The sequence below is a fragment of the Malaclemys terrapin genome, chromosome 3 (genome assembly GCF_027887155.1).
Source record: "Malaclemys terrapin pileata isolate rMalTer1 chromosome 3, rMalTer1.hap1, whole genome shotgun sequence".
NCBI classification, from domain to species: domain Eukaryota; kingdom Metazoa; phylum Chordata; order Testudines; family Emydidae; genus Malaclemys; species Malaclemys terrapin.
In genome coordinates this window covers 34,811,665-34,831,030 of record NC_071507.1, presented here as the reverse complement: position 1 = coordinate 34,831,030, position 19,366 = coordinate 34,811,665, and the positions used below count along the sequence as shown (strand labels likewise).

Below are 19,366 nucleotides of genomic sequence, written 5' to 3'. Positions count from 1 at the left end.
CCTATGTATTTTATCCAGGCTTTTTTTTCCTGAGGGGATGGATTTTACTAAAGTAGGAGGGTAGGGGGGAAGAAGGACACCTGCTTTCTCTTGGCTGTGGAGCATTATAGTGTTAACACTGGGTCAGTTTGAATTATTTTGCAAAAAGTTGTTACAGAATTAACTGTTGATATGGAACTTAAAGATTTGCACCTTAAATAAGACAAAATAAATACATTGAACATAAGCCATTCTTTGGGTCATGGTTGTCCTTTTCCATTGCACAACTGTCTAGGTACAGAATGGTGGAATTGGAAGCAGAGGGAATGTGAGGAGAGCAAAGGGATGTGGGGTTATGTTGGCCTGAGTCCTTCAGTAACCTGTGCTAAAGTGGGAGTTGGAGCACATCCAAATACTTCATGGGTTTTAAGAGGTTCTCCAAATATCAAAACCAAAAAGATATCATGGGTATGCTGGGCTTTAGGGGAGTGGGGAGGATTGAAATGATCCCACAGAAGTAACATTTTGCTTGTGGTGGCAGAAAATTAGCTTGGTTTTATATAGAAAATGTGATCTAAATAAGACACAGTAGGCCAATTGACTCCTGCAATAATGGAGCCAACTCCTTTGATCTCAGGGCAACCCGTGGTACAGAATACCACTGTGCGTACACCCAAGAGCCGAATTTGGTTTGGCGTTTTTCTCTGCTACTGTGCTCTTAAGTACTCTGAGACCCTATTTGTATTCTGCAAGATCTCAGCAACAGGATTTCAACTTGCAGCCGCTGCACGTACTCTCAGTAAATGCACAATACCATACGCTGTCTGTGTGCTTTTTCACAGGTTGACTTCCCACTGTTAATACAAAATATTTCACTTTGGCTTTTTTTGCTGTTATTTTTTCCCAAGGAGTCGATCAAAAAGCACTTTGTGGGAGTTAAAAAAACATTGTCAAAAAACAAACCTCTTTATGAAAGTGGTGGTGAAGCTTTCTTTCCAGTGAGCTACTTATTTTAGCAGCAGGACAATAAGGCTAGAGAGAGAACAAGGAGACTGAAAGCCAGGAATTTTTTTTCTTCCTTGCTCCTACTTAGTGTTTTTGTTTTACTTCCTGAACTGCAGCAGCTGAAATAATTTTTATTGTTTTATTCCCATTCAGTATAGACATAGAAACATGTTTTCATTGGCTTTGCTGTAAAAAGTCCACCTGATGGGAGGCATGTTTGAGTTTGTGTGAATCAGTTTCAAGTTTATTTTTTTCCTGTGTGCGACAATTGAAACAAAAAATGCTCCCATGACACAAATATGAACTACATTCATTTTGAAAGCAATTTCAGACACAGAGGAGAATTGTAGGTATTTTGAAGCTACTTTAGAACGGTACTCTTGCTTTAACTGGGTTTTCAAGTGTTCTCTTAACAGTGCTGTCTCCGTCCAACTGAAATTCTCAAGGAATCACATTATCGTATATGGGATCTAAATAAAATAAATTGCCTGATTATAACCAATACTTTGGTTTTTACACTGTCCCGAATCGTTGCATAGAACTCTCATTGACACCAATGGCAGTACTGTACAAAGACTGAGAGCAAATTATGACCCTTAATCTTCTCTGTATTGATTGAAATCAGATACTTTAAATCAGTCTGAATTCTTGGCTTTATTTCTGATACTCTAAACTAATAGGAACATACCAACATGTGAACGATTCAGTAACAAATTAGGTCCCAATCCTGCCATCAGACCTGCTCAGACACAGCACCCAGTTCACTTCAGGGTCACTGCAAGGTTCTGCCTTGTGGATCAGATGGTAGGATGAGGGCCCTAATGGGCTTCATTGAATGGTGTGCTTTCCTGAACGTGATTTCATATTTCTTGCTGCATTGTAGAAAGTTCAGGGTTTTAACGAATCTTTACTTGTGGTTGGTAATGGAATTTGTACTATTTTTTTACATTTGATCTGTGCTTCTGCAGTGTATGCAGATGTCACAATTCATTGATATATGCAGTGGAAAAAAGCTTTGAAAGGCTCCTTAAGAGTTGAAGAACTTTAAACACCCAAGTTATTTGACCTCTGTGCATTCTTGCTCTTTCCTATCAAGTTTATTTTAAATGCTTTCACTCTCTAATATTGGTTCTTGAATTGTAAATGAATAATTCTCATGGTGTTAAGTATGATTCATCTTTTATACACTTGAAATAAGGTAAATAAAAATCTCTTCTCCAAAATAACATGGAAATAAACAAGACTATTATATTTTGTATTACCAACCTCCATTAATATTAATACAACCAGAATTACATTCCTTAGCCTAGCACCCTGGGCACCCACTCGTATCCCCATAGGCATCGTTTTTTTTAAAAGACCATTATGAGTCTTCAAAATATATTTCTTGCTGGATTAGTTCTCTTGCTCTTTAGGAAGCTTTCGCCAACAAAAATACCTCTCCTCCTCCTGCAATTATGCTCACCCTGCACCTGTGGTTCCCCCAGCTTCTTCTTGTAGTGGCCCATGGTCACAGACATCAAATTAAAGGTCCAGAGGTTGCTACAAGTTGTACATCCCTGAGACTGGCCCTTTCTCACACAGAAAATTCCCTTAATTGTTTTGTTTTTCTGTCGTACTTATCAGACTGTCATCTGAGCCACCTCCATAAATATTTTTGGATTTACCCTCATACACTCCTGTGAAAGAGGATCATCCCTATTTTACAGATGGGGAAACGAGGCTCAGACAGATGAAGTGATTTGCCCACAATCACCCAACTGAACCTTTCTACCACTAGGGGGGCCCTGCTTCCCAGTGGGGATTCAACCCTGGGTTAAGACAGCCAAGCATTCATGTATCATTACTCATTCCTCTCACGGGTTCCCCTGCCTGGGGAGTAGTTTAAGTTATTGTTGGGGCACAGTAGGAGCTTCACCAGCAGAGTCTTCTCAGGAGTTGTGCTGAATCAGTACATCCACCATCCATGCCCCTTTATATGTAGCAAATATTGCCAAATCTTAGGCCTCCACTGGTTAACTATAGACAGCCATTTTGTGGCAAGCAGGCACAGGTACCTGACACCACCACAGTCCTCTTCTGCATGGACTTCCCATTGCAGAAGCCTTATACATTGGGTTATGCTAGCAGAAGCCAGGGTGATCCAGGGCTGAAATTAGCCCAATATTTCTTTAAGGTAAAAAAAAATGCAAATATGTTTTTTTTTTAAATGCAAGCATTTATGTCAATTATTATGTAAGGACCATTTACCAAAATTCCCAGCCACAGACTTTATTTCTGAAGTTGATTTGTCCATCTGTTTGGTAGATCTATCTTGTTGTGATGTCATCGGATGGCTGAAAATTTTGTTGCAAAAGCAATACCAAAATCCTAATCTAAACTGGCTATTTCTACCTCCCGAATTCTCTTTTGAGCTTTGAGCCATATTGCACTTTCTAGGACAACCTTCACACTAGCTTTAAATTTTTCTGAACTGGCTCATTCCATTGTCTCCTTAAATACCTTCCTAGGGTTTGAAAACTCTACACCATTTAAGTTATGTCTATATGTGTCAAAATCAGATCTTACTGTATCCATGCACATGTACATTCCTTTGTCAGTTTATCTTAAAGAGAACACATTCTGCAAATTCCTATTGCATACATCTTTCTTTTTTTATGAGCATTCCAAAGTGGATAAGTAAACTACCAGACTATTCTGTAATCATCTTTGATGTTGCAATAGATGCTGTGTGTTGTAAAGTTTTATCCTTTAACTAGCAACATTACAAATCAAAGAAGCAAGCTTTGGGAGGGAGGAACAGAAACACAGCGTGCTCAGGGGAGGAGGTGGGGAAGAGGCGGGACTGGGGCGGGGATTTGAGGTAGGAGTCCAGTAGAGGCAGGGAGGAGGCGGATTTGGGGCAGGGACTTTGGGGAAGGGGTTGGAATGGGGGAGGGGCGGGAAGGGGCGGGGCAGGAGTATGGACTGCTTTAGATGCTTTAGATAAGCTGAAGTTAGCATTTGCTGCATATTAAAGCCCTTTTTCCTGGTCCAGAATGATGGAATGTTATTGACAGACTGGTGGCCAAATTAAACTGCTGCTGAGCCACCGCATTATAGGCACATCCTGCCTCTGAAGAAAACATATCTATTAAAAGCATGTGCACATCTACTCAAAATTGTCCACATGTTTTTGGATATGATTGAAGTTCCAACCTGAAGAAGAGCTCTGTGTAAGCTCGAAAGCTTGTCTCTTTCATGAACAGAAGTTGGTCCTCACCCACCTTTTGTCTCTGAAGTTCCAATGTGCATGTTCATAAAGAGGATTTGGGCCCATAAAACTTCAACCAATGTGTACCATTAGACTTGTTCAAAATCAGGGATGCAAAAAGTCTGCATTCCCTTCTGCTCATACACTTTTGCACATTTGGACCTAGTTGTTCTGTTTATCGAACGGGAAAGAGAAATGTTCCATATGCCCCTAGCTAATGACAAGCTACTGCTAATGTTACAGTAATGCCATCACTTCATTTTGATATAATGATCAAGGATAAATTATTCATTACAGTTCACTTATGTAGCATGTTACATCTTTGAAGCCTGTTACAGTTATTGGGCTTGATTCACCCAGCATGAGTGCACCCCAACTCAACCCAGGGCAGAGGTACAACACTGGTGGATAGTCCAAAAAGCACTTGCAACCTCCACTGTACTGGGAGCTGGGCATTGCTGTCTGGAGAAAGTTCATGGCTGGGGGTACACATTAGCACATCCCCAGGGCAGCCTTTATTGCTGCTCCTTGTGAGCCCCAACCACAAGTTGCAAATTCCTTCCCTGACCCAAAGCTCCTGGGGACAGCATCAGGGCAACCACTGATCAGCTTCTTTCGAGGATGAAATTTGCATCAGCAGTCATGGGTGACACCTTTTAGTTTATCCTGTATGTGGTAGATAAGTATTATTATTTATTTTTTATTCTCAATTTTGCAGATGCAGATGGGTTAAGTGACTAGACCAGAGCTGCAGAGAGAGTCTGTATCCAAAGTGGGATTAGAATCTAGGTCCTGTACTGAGACCCGTAGGGACAACACCTCCCTCTCTCGGTGTCACTCTATACACTGGGTAAATGTACTGGCCGAGTGTATACTGAATGTGAGCTTTCATGCCTATGTTAGTTGCTTTAAGATGAATGGGAGATTTATTGAAAGTGAACTTCTAATAATTGTGGGGTTTAATAAAAGTGAGGGTTTAATAATTCATTTTCAGTTATTGGTACTGATGTTCAATGCTGTTTTGCTCTTTGTAGCTTGGTCTGCTTTTTTAATCATGTCTGTTGTTTTGTCAAATGGGAATTTGTGAAAGCAGGAAATAAGATTTTATGGGTAAATTAATGCTGGGTGCAAGCAAATGCAACAAACAGAGCATATCAGAAAGAGCCCCCATTGGCTACTGCTCAGGTGAGGCAACAAAACAGGTACTTCTGGTAGGTACAGACAAAAGCTCTGAGCAAATACAGTTGTAGCCTTGAGAGGAGGGTTTGCACGCAGTCAAAATCCCACCCACAAGCTATTGGTCATACTAACGTTCATTTCTCTGTGATGAGACATTGTGATGTTGTCAGACTCCCACTAAGAGTGCCAGTAAAAATCAGTAGAGTTCTTGGGAAATCTTCTGGTTTTAATTATTATCTCTGTCTTATTAAATGGCTTACCTTGGACTTGGGTTGTCCCTGAGTAAGAAAGGGCAGTGTAAAATGATGTGCAGTACGAGATTAGGTAGTGGTTGGCATTGCCTGGGGCCTCAGGGAGGAGGGTTTGTAAAGGGTTCCTGCTCCCTCTCCCCAAAAAGCCTGGCACAGTTGTGGCCTTTGCATTCTCTTTCCTGAACAGCAGGAATGCGCAAGGCTGTTGGTCCTGCTGGTCTAGGGCCCATTGCCCTCTCCTTACCATGTACCAACCAGCTAAGCTGGCTCCCCTTGGAGGGGAACTGACTGCATCCGTTCAAAGGGAGGCACAGTGGCTGTTAGGGGAGGCGTATGCTGCCTGAAGCAGAGGGTCTCCTGCTGGGGCAGTGCACCTTCACACCTACCCCCGCCAAAGGCTGCGGCTTGAATTGACCATGATTGGGCAGCTGGCATGCAGTGAACACTGCTTTATATGCTGGCCATTATCTTTTCACTGTTTCCTTGTACTCCCCCATCTGTTTGTTGTATCCATCTGTTGTCTCTTGTATTAAACTTAGGTTGTAAGCTTCTCGGGGCACAGACTGTCTTTTGTACAGTGCTTAGTGCCGTGGGGTCCCAGTCGATGATTGGGGAGGTCTCTGTGTTCCTGCAATACAAATAATAAATAACTGTTAAAATCCAGTGTTGTTTGCAGTGTTGGAGAACTCCTCTGTGGAGCCCAAAAGCTTGTCTCTTTCACAAGCAGAAGGTGGTCCAATAATAGATATTACTTCACCCATTTTGTCTCTGTAATGATAAAATCCACACTTGAACCCTTTTCACTCAGGTGTGTATTGTATGGGGGGCTGAACTTGCATTTGCGGAAATGAAATTCAGTGGGCATTTGAAAACAAGACGTTGCTTCATTGGTGTGCCTACCATTGTTAACCTTGCTGCTTCCCCTGAGAGCTGCAGTGAATCAATGCCCTAGACCAGGGGAAGCAAACAATAATTGTGTGAGGGTTTGGGTGGATGTGGAAGGATGAGATATTCCCAAACAAAATAGGACGTGGTGGGGGAGAAGGGACTTTCTAAACTTCCTCTGGAGCAATGTCGTATCTTATTTCTTTGCTGTCATATTTATTTTGTTTTGGCTCAGCTGAGATCCCACAGAAGAGAGCTTGATTGGTAAATACTGTAAAGTAATCCCCTGTTATTCTAAAGTTGTGGGGGCCGATGTTTGTTTTTTATGTTAATTAAAACACAGAGAGATTCAATTGCCTAAACATTTACTGCATGTTAATTTCCCATTTCAAGGGAATTCATCTGGTCTAGTCAGAATTCGGATTGTACAGAAATGTAATAATTTTATATTACTCAGAACATTGAGTTCAAATAAATTGTTGAACATAAATTATTTCTGGTACCCAGGGCATTGTTTGTGAACTGATAGGACAGTATCTCTTGTAAATTTTCCATTCTGATGATCACAGTACAGTACAAAGTTTCTTGCTGTGCTGTCAAACTAGAACCAAGTGTTGTCACTGGCTGACCTCTGTTTATAAGTACGTGGGAACATTATTGAAACACTTCACATAGTAAAGAAGAGCTATTTCTCTGCTAGTGAATATCTTTACTTTGGCAAAGATCTAATTCAGTTAGCTCTTTTGAATGAAGCATAGGATTTCCCTCCCACCCACAAACTCTCTGAAAGTACAATTGAAGAACCAGCTCCTTTGCCACTTAGTCATGCAAGTAGATCTTACTGACATGAGTGGTCCTGTTGGAATCAGTGATCTACTCTAGTGAATAAAGGTTGCAGAATCAGGTCTTAAAATAAGGACAGAGATTGAGTGCACTTCTTCTCTCCCTACCCCCGGCCCCACCGTGTTATATAAAATTGCTGAAATGCCATACATTATGTGCCATTATGGTGGCATGGCCAAATAATAATCCTACAGTCTTCTGTTTGGTCAAGAGTGATTTTGGAATTCCCCCTATCAAGGCACTGAGAGTCAACTAACCTAGATTAGGGCTTCTAGGTGCTAAACCAGGGGTGGGCAAACTTTTTGGCCCGAGGGTCACATTGGGGTTGCAAAACTGGATGGAGGGCCGGGTAGGGAAGGCTGTGCCTCCCCAAACAGCCTTGCCCCCACCCCCATCCACCCCCACCCACTTCCCGCCCCCTGACTGCCCTCCTCAGAACCCCCGACCCATCCATCCTCCCCGCTCTTTGTCCCCTGACCACCCGCTCCCGGGACACCCCACCCCTAACCACCCCCTGAGACCCCACCCCCCATCCAATACCCCCTGTTCCCCGTCCCCTGATCGTCCCCCTCCAGAACCTCCGCCCCATTCAACCGCCCCATGCTCCCCGTCCCCTGACTGCCCCCTGCCCTTATACTACCTCTCGGCCCCAGCCCACTTACCATTTACCATGCTGAGCAGAGCATGCAGAGCAGCATATCTGGCTGCTGCATTGGCCAGAGCCAGACACGCTGCCGCTCTGCAGGGGAGGGGGGACAGCAGGGGAGGGGCCGGGGGCTAGCTTCCCCGGCTGGGAGTTCAGGGGCCGGGCTGGATGTGGCCCGCGGGCCATAGTTTGTCCACCCTGTGCTAAAGTAATATGAATAATATTAGAAGTAGGAAAGAACAAACAACATAAGGGTGGGTGTTCCACACAGGAGCACTGTAGCACAGGGCTATAAGTGCATGTTGATTAATGGATGGGGGGGCAATGATTGTCCCATAGAAGGTGCAAGATTGGTAGCTTCAATGAATAGCAGCCCTATGGTGATGAGTTGGTAGAAGCCTGAATGCTTCACTTAATGTTCTCTGAGCTTCCTTTGATGACTACTCTTGAGAAGGAAGGCAGGTAAAGGGAACAATTGTCCTGATTCCCCCTCTCCTTCAGAGGCACAGGGAACATAAAAAACAAATGTGGTGGACAGTGTTTCTGGAGCAGACAGCAAAAGAAATGAAGTTTATGACCAGTATGTGTGCACACTGGTGATAATGGGATTAATTCTCCAAGGTAGGTATGCAGCCTGGATGTGTATATTTTTATTTTTTTTAAGCACAGTTTTTTGTGAGTTATTAATTACTGCTTTCTTGGCAAGCAAATGAGCATTAGTGTCAGGCTTATGTTAACCAGATGAATAACTTATATACAGTACATTAAATTAACTGTGTGAACCAATTTTGAAATGTTGGTTTATGCACTTTTTTCTCCTTTACATGGCCTCTGTGATTGTCCCATGAGAAGTTGCTTACCCTTCCACCCAAGCCACAAACACTTTCCAAGAAGTGATTCGGTGGAAGAGGAACAAACAGGAGAGAGATTAGTGGTTCCACCCTCTTCATTATCTTCCCTAAGTGGTTCTGTTTTAGCCTCTTATCCTTCTTCCCCAGGACCTTTCAGGATCTGGTGGGCAGAATGGTTGGATCTTTGAACACACCATTAGCATAAATTATTCAACATGCTGGAGTTAAGGGATAGGGAGAAGATTGTGATACCTGAAAATGGAAGGCTTCTAGATCCAGTTCAGGAGCTGTGGGACCACCTGGAATCTGTTCCATCTATGTCTAGAAAGCTAGAATCTCTGTAAGATGGCCTGGCCTAGCAGAGAAGAGCACTAACCTGGAAGTCAGACAGGAGTTCTCTTCTAGTTCTGTCATTGACCTGCTGGGTCCAGTCATTCAACTGCTAGCTTGAATGACTAAACCAGTATCACTGACTTTACATTCTTTTAAAACACACTAATTTATTGTGAAACACATTTCCTTTTTATTTGCCCTTCTGCAAACCTCATATGCCCTCTAATCCAATGTATGGTAGTGCAGTTAAGTACAATGTAGTAATTTTACACAGTTCCTTCTATGCAAAAGCACTTTTAATGTAGTATATAAATACAAAGTGTCTGTAACTTACACAGACTGCAGGAAAAACTTCATGAAAGAGCTTTAACATTTGTCAGTTATTTTGATTTATTATACAGGTGTTAATTCCAGATTCATGGTGTACAAAAATTTAAAATGCGTGTTCCAGGGTATTACATTATTATTGATGTCATCTTTGGTGGAATAATTAAACCAGTCTCAGATAGCTGTCCAGGTAGAACTTAACATTCCATAACACTCCCTGGTTATGATAGACTGTAATTTCCAAAAGTCTGTGACCTAGTGCTGAGCATATACCGGCTCCCTCATTAGCTTACAGAATCACTTGTACACCAGCAGCATCTGGCTCATTGGAAAGCACTTTGGGTTACTTTAAGGAGATGAAAGACTGAATAAAACAAATTCTATTCTAATTCTAAAAACAACTTGATACACAACAGGAAGCCAATAGTAAAACCCACAGGGCAAAAGTAATATACGAAGCCTGCTTTGTGCAAGTTAAAATTGGAGCACAAGCATCCTGCTCAAGTTAAAACCCTAGTCAGAAGCTTCATTTTATATTTCAGTCTAGGCCACAAACACAAGGCTAATCTAATATAGAGATTATAAGAAGCTCTGTACAAGTTCTGAAAGCATTAGTTTGAAAACCTTACTTGCATCCATGATATAGCCTTTCTTGACCAGATCAGAGCTTGTTGTTTCCCATTACTTGGCTAGAGTATGAGGGTGAAGTTAGGTAACTGCGTTGGCAACACTTAGCCCTCAGCACTCCACAATCCACCTAAGCACATAGTGGGATTGTACAGGTATCACTCAGCACTACCAGTTGCTATTCCTGCCACAACCTCCTTGGACCACTACTGACTGGTTTCATAGTATGGGCTTAATATGGGCCAGGGCCAGTAATATAAAATGGGTGGATTGTGGGGGAGAAGGGAACACGGCATTAATGCTCTTTTCCTTTCTGATTTCTAGGTAAAAGTTTGTATCCAATCAGGCCGGCCCACCACAAGCTATTTTTATTTCTGGTTTCCCTCCTCCTCCCCAGCAAGTGAATTTTAATAATGGTTTTCCTGGAACAGCCTGGAAACCTAATGTGGGCTATTTAGACACACACCAAGTACAGCATGAACAACATTGTTCTGCCTACTCCCCTCAAATATCACTCAATACACTTTGGAGGGGTCATCACAAGGAATGAGGGGCCATCTTGGTCTGCATGTCTGTTCATTTACTACTGAGGCCATCAACAAAGATGGTGCTTATCCACTAGGCCTTGAGACCTTTCAATAATTTCAGTGAAGCTGCTTTCAAATGGTGATAATCATAGTAGTAATAATTTATGAATAACACCCTGCACTAATATATGGTAATATATGGTAATACTTTTCACCTCAGACTTCCAAAGGCTTCACAAGCTATAGAATCCTTTATTTTAAATAGAAATGCAGCCAATTATTGGAAGGAAAGTGGCAGCTGTTTAATAGCACACTGGAAAAAAGAGTAAACAGTTAGGTGGCAAAATTTGCAGATGATAGAAAACTTCTCAAAATAGTTAAGTCCCAAGCAGACTGCGAAGAGCTACAAAAGGATCTCACAAAACTGGGTGACTGGGCAACAAAATGGTAGATGAAATTCAATGTTGATAAATGCAAAGTGATGCACATTGGAAAACATAATCCCAACTATACATATAAAATGATGGGGTCTAAATTAGCTGTTACCACTCAAGAAAGAGATCTTGGAGTCATTGTGGATAGTTCTCTGAAAAAATCCACTCAGTGTGCAGCGGCAGCTCAAAAAGCAAACAGAATGTTAGGAATCATTAAGAAAGGGATAGATAATAAGACAGAAAATATCATATTGCCTCTATATAAATCCATGGTACGTCCACATCTTGAATACTACGTTCAGATGTGGTCATCCACCTCAAAAAAGATATGTCAGAATTGGAAAAGGTACAGAAAAAAGCAACAAAAATGATTAGGGGTGTGGAACAGCTTCCATATCAGGAGATATTAATAAGACTGGGACTTTTTAGCTTGACTGGTGTGGAGAAAGTAAATAAGGAAGTGTTATTTACTCCTTCTTGTAACACAAGAACTAGGGGTCACCAAATGAAATTAATAGGCAGCAGGTTTAAATCAAACAAAAGGAAGTATTTTTTTCACACAACGCATAGTCAATCTGTGGAACTCCTTGCCAGAGGATGTTTTGAAAGCCAAGACTATAACAGGCTTCAAAAAAGAACTAGATAAGTTCATGGAGGATAGGTCCATCAATGGCTATTAGCCAGGATGGGCAGGGATGGTGTCCCTAGACTCTGTTTGCCAGAAGCTGGGAATGAGCGACAGGGAATGGATCACTTGATGATTACGTGTTCTGTTCATTTCCTTTGGGGCACCTGGCATTGGCCAATGTCGGAAGACAGGATACTGGGCTAGATGGACCTTTAGTCTGATCCAGTATAGCAGGTCTTATGTTCTCATACAACAGTTTAGGACAATAAGTGAAGAAGAATACTCTTATCTTTTCAAATGTCAGCTACAGCTGACCTGTTTGGGTTTCATATTTGGAAAGTATCTTGCTACCAACTGGGTCATCCAGTCCCCAAAGCGTTTGTAAAATGTTAGATAAAAATGCAATTGGGTAGTATTTTTATTTAGGATCGTATATGTCCTCCATCTTGATAGTGTCTAACCATCTCAGAAGTATAATGATATCTCCTTGCATTAGACCTGTATTGTGAGGAAGGATTATTATCCCCATTTTACAGATGGGGAACTGTGGCACAGAGAGAGTAAGTGACTCTCCCAAAGTCACAGACTCAGATCTCCCAACTTTCAGGCCATTGTCTAACCACAAGACCATCCTTCCTCTAGAAAGCAAAGGACTAAAGCTTATTAGAAACTGATCACCAGGAAGAGAGCAATGAAACTGAGTATTATGTGCATAAAAATGGTAGTTCCAACCAACCTGAAGGAAATTAAAGCAGTTGGATTATCAGAAATATTTTTGTTACATTTATTACCTCTTGTTTGTATAGATTTCCATTTGTACATTATAGCTACTGATAACACATCTGATTCAAACACTGAGAGTGAGAATAGATTTTATAAAATGCACACTGAAAATACCCCAGACTTACATTTCTTGAAATGTTTCAAATTGTTTGTGAGCTCTCACCATCTCCCATAATTTCTGGGCATTCATCCCAAGGAACATGAGACTACAGTGGAAGTCATTTCTTCTAGTCATTCACAGAAGCAATTTTTTAAACACCATGGAAAAATTATTCTTGTCTTAATTTTTTATTTAAAAAAGCCATAATTGGCCTTAAAATTGACACTGAAAAATAGGAAACGATAATCACTATAAACATAACTGCCTTTTTGCATATCACAGTCTCTTGTTAAAGGATTATGTTTGAGTAAACTTGAAAGGGAATAAAATGAATTTGAGGTTTTATTTCTCTGTATTTCTCCATATCTCTTGTCTTGCATATACTTATTCATTTTGCAGATGACCCTTTCCAAGATTGGGGTTGGGGGAGATGTTTGAATCTAGGATTCTGGTTCATTTCCATCTCTGGTTCTTTAAGGCTCTCATTTAGTTTTGTGTACTAAGTCCAGTGTATCTGTGCAATTTCAATCAGAAGCAGGAAATGTTTATTCAAGTTCTAATGGGTGGGACAGTTGCTGCAGTTTTAGGTAATTTTAAACAAACTGTTTGAGCATCCTGTTTAAATAGAGTTAAGTAATCACAGTTTTGTGCTAGTTGGGAAAGAGTTTAATACACTCATGATTTGAATAAAATATCATCTTACACAGCATACCAAAGACATGATGTATTTATCTGGCTTCTTGTGTATTTTGACTTTTGTATTGATAACAAGCTTAGTATTGTTATAGCACAAAAACACTCTGTCATTTAACAGAAGATATAACTCATGTATGAGCTATTTTTGTGTGTTAAATTTACTCTTAATCAGCACACATTCCTAATTTTTCTAGCGTGATTTTGAAATATTTTTCAGTAGTGTCTGGAAAAATCTGATTCAGATGTAACTTTCTGATACTGTTTCTTAGAAAAGTCTACTGAGACCATGAACTTAGTTTAAGGACTTAGTGAGAATCAGGAAGAATTTATTCACACCCATTTGTATGAGAAACATAAAAGAAGGAAAAAATGGTACTTGGAGAATGCTGATAAGTCTTATCAACTGAGAATTCTATTTGAGAAGTATATGTTTGATACCTTTCCTGATTTCTGTGCTTTGAACACTTGCAGGATAGATCCTAGAGTCTAGGGCTTTTAGTGAGAAGATTGCTTGCCTGGCATATAGCACGGATACACGTCTTGGATATGAAACTGGAAAACAGATTGGATAATTTATTTCTGCTTTGTGATATTTCAGTTAATTTGCCTGTGTTCAACTCCATGTGGGGTCACACAGCTCCTAAGGTCACTTGGGGAAAGGTTTGTATTCTTGAGCTTGCCAGCAATAATTGTACTTATCTTTGTGATCTACGAATACATTTTCATTACAGTGTGATCTCATAAAATGTTAAGTGAAAAACAAACAAAGCGTAGGGTGAATTAAGGGCTGATATAATGATAATAAATTCTTAAAAGTGGTAGGCAGTGATCATTTCTCAGTTGTAAACAGTACATCAAAAGCTGTTATTCCCAGTCTCAATTTTTGTTTGGGATTTACATGGAAGTCTGATCCCCAACGATGGTATCTTTCCACATTTAAACAACTAATAGGTTATAGAGAATCACGTATCAACACAAAACTAATTGGCAAGAATATCTAGGAGGAGGTTCTTGGTCATCAATCACACCTCTTCAAAGATGACCTAGGATGGCCCAGTTATGTCCTCAAAGATTATTGCTATAGCTCTACCACAATAGAACGCTGTCCTCGGGAGCCAAAATTTTTTTACCGTGTGATAGGTGATCTGCCGGAGTGCACAGCCCTGCCCCCAGGGATCACTGCTTTACCGCATTATATCCAAATTCATGTTATATCGGGTTGTGTTATGTCGGGGTAGAGGTGTATTTATTTCTGGAGGCGACCACAGTTTTCGCAACAGAAAAGAAGGCATGATCTACGCCTCAAAGAACTTAGTCTAAAGAGAGACAGACAAAGATGGCAGAAAGAACGAGAGTAGTATATATACTGCTAGACTAACAAAAATGTCAAAAACTAATGTGGGGGTCTATATCTGTAGAGAGGAGGCGGTGATAGGAATCAAGACAGGAGATAATGAGGGCTTGGATGCAAGCTTTTGCTGTGGAGATAGAAAATAAAGGATGGATCTTAGAAATATTGAGGAGGGTGAAGAGGCAGGATTTGGGCACAGCTTAAATGAGTAGGATAAGAGAGGCTGAATCAAATATAGCCTCAGTTGACAGGCTTTAGTGGGTGAGAGGAAGGTTGTGGTGCTTAGGGTGACAAAGAAAGAGGATAATTGAGAGGGAAGTTAAGGAGTTTGGTTTTGCCCATGTTAAGGTGAAGGTGACAGTGAGACAACCAGGAGGCTATATCGGTGAGGTAGACCAAGATGAGGGGTTGGGACAAGTCAGGACAGGCAGATTTGCAAGTTATCACAAGAGATATAGTTGAAACCAAAGACAGGAAAGGTTATAGTACCATGGAAATTCAGATTAAAGTTGAAAGCTTTTGTTATTGTCTTCCAAATCCTCTTTGCCCTGAAACACTGTTACCCACAGTCTCTGTTTTAGATTGTTTTCATTTATTATTTTAAGTGTTTTCATTCCACCATAACTTCTTAGAATTCAAGGGAGAGAAGGTTAGACTAAGGGAGAAACAAAAACCCTTTAAAAAATCTTTACTGCAGAAAACATATTTGCTTATTTTATAGTCCTTTGCTTTTTGGGGTTTTGCATAACAGATGCCAAGAGGGGATTAATCTATAATGGCTTGTTTGAGATCTATCCTTTTATTTTAGTTTATGTAATTAAGGAGTTCCCAGACTGCTTCACATTTTTTTTGTTCATCAAAACATACTTCTCAAATGGTATGGATATGGAATCCAAAAAATAATCCAAACCAGTTTTGTAACAAAATTGATTAATAAGACCATATCTAATACTTAGCTGCTCTAGGTACTTGGTTGTCAATACTGTACAATACTGTGTTCTGTCCACTTTGTACCCTCCTCATTTTAATTAATCTAATGAATGACACATCTAATGAATGACATGTTCTCGGGTGTGCCTCAGTTTCTGTACAGGGAAGTGTACGATGAGGGCAAAATCCTGGTTGTATTTAAGTCCATCGGAATTTTGCCATTATCTTCAATAGGCCCAGAATCTCATCCTGAGTGTGTGTGTAATGGGAGAAAAATAGGAGACAAAAAAAGAATACTTATGTTCTTAGGATTAGGATCCCAAATTGTGGGTGCAAACGGTTTTAATGGAAGTATATAGCAATAATTTTTTTTCTCAGATGGTACTGTAGTGATGGGAACCAGAAAAATACCTAGGTAAATAGATTTCTCAAACAGAGTTTGATACAGATGCCAACACATGTGGTCCTATTTTAGTCTCTATTTATGCCCGTTCCAGATTGAGCAGGTCCTTTCTCTAGAGCATAGGAAAGGAAAAGCCACACAATGGGTTTAGAAAAGCAGGGTGTCATAAAAATACAAGAATCCTCTTTTCTCCAGGAAGATGCTCTCTGTGCCAGTGCTGCAGTATTGACAAGATGTGTCTTATTACAATTGATTATACAAATTGATATTATTCTAAAATAAAAAATCCTCACCTGAAGTTTTGACATAAGGAAAATATGATTTTCAAGGACACTTCTGGCTGCCAATTCCAATAAAACTGGCTGTAATACACAGCTGGGAAAACTAGGAAGGCTGTTTGAAATGTAAATGTATGTAGTAGGAGAGTGTAACCTACAGGAGCGTTTTGTAAGCACTTAATGCCATGTCAAACAAATATCACTGTAGGATAAATTTATCCACAGTGCTGAAAGTAGTTTGGGAATAGTACCTATGATTAAGGATCTCATCCAAGCTCGTCTTAAGTAACATACAGAAACTATTAATAGGTGTGTGTAGCAAGGAGGGTTCTGCTGAGATTTCTGCATAAGATTTGTTGGGCATCCTCTCTGCTCAAATCAGAGTCAAGAAAGTTGAGCATTTTTGAAAATAGACTGGGATTACAAAACTTCTAGTGTGTACTTCTGTTCATATAAGGTAAGAGTATCCAAAGGTCATTAAATTTTAGCCTGCAATAAAACCAAGGTCAAGGGGGCAGTATAGGCAGCTTAGGAAATAAATATACAGTCGCCACTCTTGGGAGATAGTGTCTCCAGCAGTATCTCCCCACTGAAGAAAGAAACCATAAGCACTGTAATTACGTGTCTTCAACTGCTTCCCTTATCTTCATCCCACAAGGAAATTACTCCAGAGTTCCTTCACTCACAGTACGAGTAGTGTGGAATAGGCGACTCGGCAGTCTCATGACACAGAAAGGCTGTTCCTGCGAGATTCTCTATAGCCTAACAAGGACAATCGACAGCATTTTGTGCATTTGATGTCTGAGTCCTTTTGTTCTTATGGTGTAGACACATCCAATGGGTTGCATTTTTGGGAATCAGCCAGCATGTCATAGTTAGGTAGAAATGCTGACCCCTTTCTCCCACTGCCTGATCATCTTGCTGCGCAGTCATGCCCAGATTCTACCAACTTTGCAGAACATAAAATGCTACAGTGAAAAGCCACCTGAATGACATATACTGTGACCTCTCATCCCTATCATATTTGTAATGTTTTACCATGCCCTCTCCAAATGGGAAGTTGTAACACACAGTAATGCTGGAAATTGGTTGTGTGCCTCTCCCATGCCGATCTTCAGAGGCATTCTGCCTGCAGAGCATACAGGCATGTACTACTCTTGGAATAAAGGTTGGGAATGTGCTGAAAACAGGTGCTTGCATCTCCTCTTTTTGGAGGTATAGTGTATTCTTGCCCACATCTCTGCAATCCCTCAGTTGGCAGTGTTGCTAAGTCTTGTGATTTTTATCGTGAATCTTACAATATTTGTTGCTTTTTTTAATGCTCCAGTTTCTGGAGTCATGGGATTATGTGAGAATCTCATCTTTTTTTCTTTCTTTTTTTTTTTTTTTTTTTTTGGTCATTTTAAAGCAAGGTTCTATTCTTCTTGGTTGCAGAAAAAAGTTGAAAAATGTGACCTGAGGATCAAAATAACCTCACATTTATTATTTTGTTTGGCACAAATATCATGAGGATTTAAATCTAATGATTTTTGAGACTGTCTCATGATTTTTGAACATTTAGGATTGGCAATAGTGAGTCAGTCTGGAAGGCGGCAAGGCTATAGCCTATACCATTCCCTTTGGAGCATCTGTTACTTCTAGCAGCAGTAATGCTATTGTTTCCCCAGTCTTTCCTCTCAGGAAAGGACTATGATGGTGCCTGTCTGGTACCAGTCACTGTCAGGTCTGGTCTATGCTTAATATTTAGATCGTCTACCTGCATCACTCAGGGCTGTGAAAAATGTCATGCCCTGTGTGACATAGTTAGGTTGATGTAACCCCCAGTATAGTCATGGCTAGGTTGATGGAAGAATTTTTCCATCGACCTAGCTACTGCCTGTCAGAGAGGTGGATTAACTACAGCAATGGAAAACCCCCTCAACTGATCTACGACGTCTCTACACTACAGTGCTACAGTGGCACAGATGCAGCACTATAGCTGTGTCACGGTAGCAGCTGTAGTGTAGATATGTCCTCAGAGACAGGATGCTGGACTGGATGGATCTCGGAAATGATCCAGTGTGGCAATTCCTATGTTCTGATGTGTACAGTTGAGGTACTTGCATTTTCTTCCTCTACATCCTCCACCTGTGACCTTTACTGGGCTAAGCAAATGTTTCAAGCCCCCTTCAGGAAAGCATCCACATTCAGGACAGCACTTAAGCACATGCTTAATTTAAGTCAGTGGTGTTTAAGTGCTTTACTGAATATCGCAAAAGGCGAAAGCGTAAGGGGGTAGGGCTAATGATATAGTTAGGCAAAATTCTAAGGATGGGCAAGAAACCTTTAGAGAAAATGGGACAGAGATGATAAAAATGTGTATACCATATTCTTTGCCTGTGCTTGATCTGCATTGTCTGTTTGTTATAAGCTCTTTGGGTTGGGGACCTTTAAAATGCCTCATTCACATTTGGTTTCTCAGTGTTGCCAATTGCTGCTATTTTATATTGTGACTCTTACAATATTTGGTGTTTTTCTGAAAGCCCCAGCTCCCAAAGTCACATCATTGTGTGAAAATGGCAGCTGCCACTGAAAAATGAAGAGGGTTTCTATCCCTCATTGCTATGGAGAAAAGTCTGAAAAAATGAACCCTGAAGATTCAAAAACCAGAAGACAATTAAAAAGAACCCCAAATAGATTATTTTAAAAAATCTGATTATAATTAAGCCAATCTTATGATTTTTTAGAAAGCCTGACTCGTGATTTTTGACTGCTACTGACAATACTGGTTTTCATATAAATAATTATTAATAATATGTATTGTGACGTTATAATTTGGAAGAAAAGGCATTTTATAGACAGAGTAGCTTATAATATGTAGGGATAGGGAGCCAGGTGCACAGGCAACCTGCAAAATTGTCCTGCCCTTCAGCAACTGACAGAATCAACATTGTCTTGTAATATTTATATTAAATGTTTTTTTTAAACAGCATGTAAATATTTCTTTAAAAATACAAAGTTGATTGTACTATTTTAAAAATCCTTAATACTTTTAAATCACATTTTAATTCTCTTCCT

The 19,366-nt window shown here is 40.3% G+C and overlaps 1 protein-coding gene across 3 annotated transcripts in view; it reads left to right on the top strand.

Annotated features, from left to right (window-relative positions):
* PRKCE (protein kinase C epsilon) overlaps window positions 1-19,366 on the top strand; it is a 503,064-nt gene that overhangs the window by 391,710 nt on the left and 91,988 nt on the right. The gene's annotated exons all lie outside the window — the stretch shown is intronic.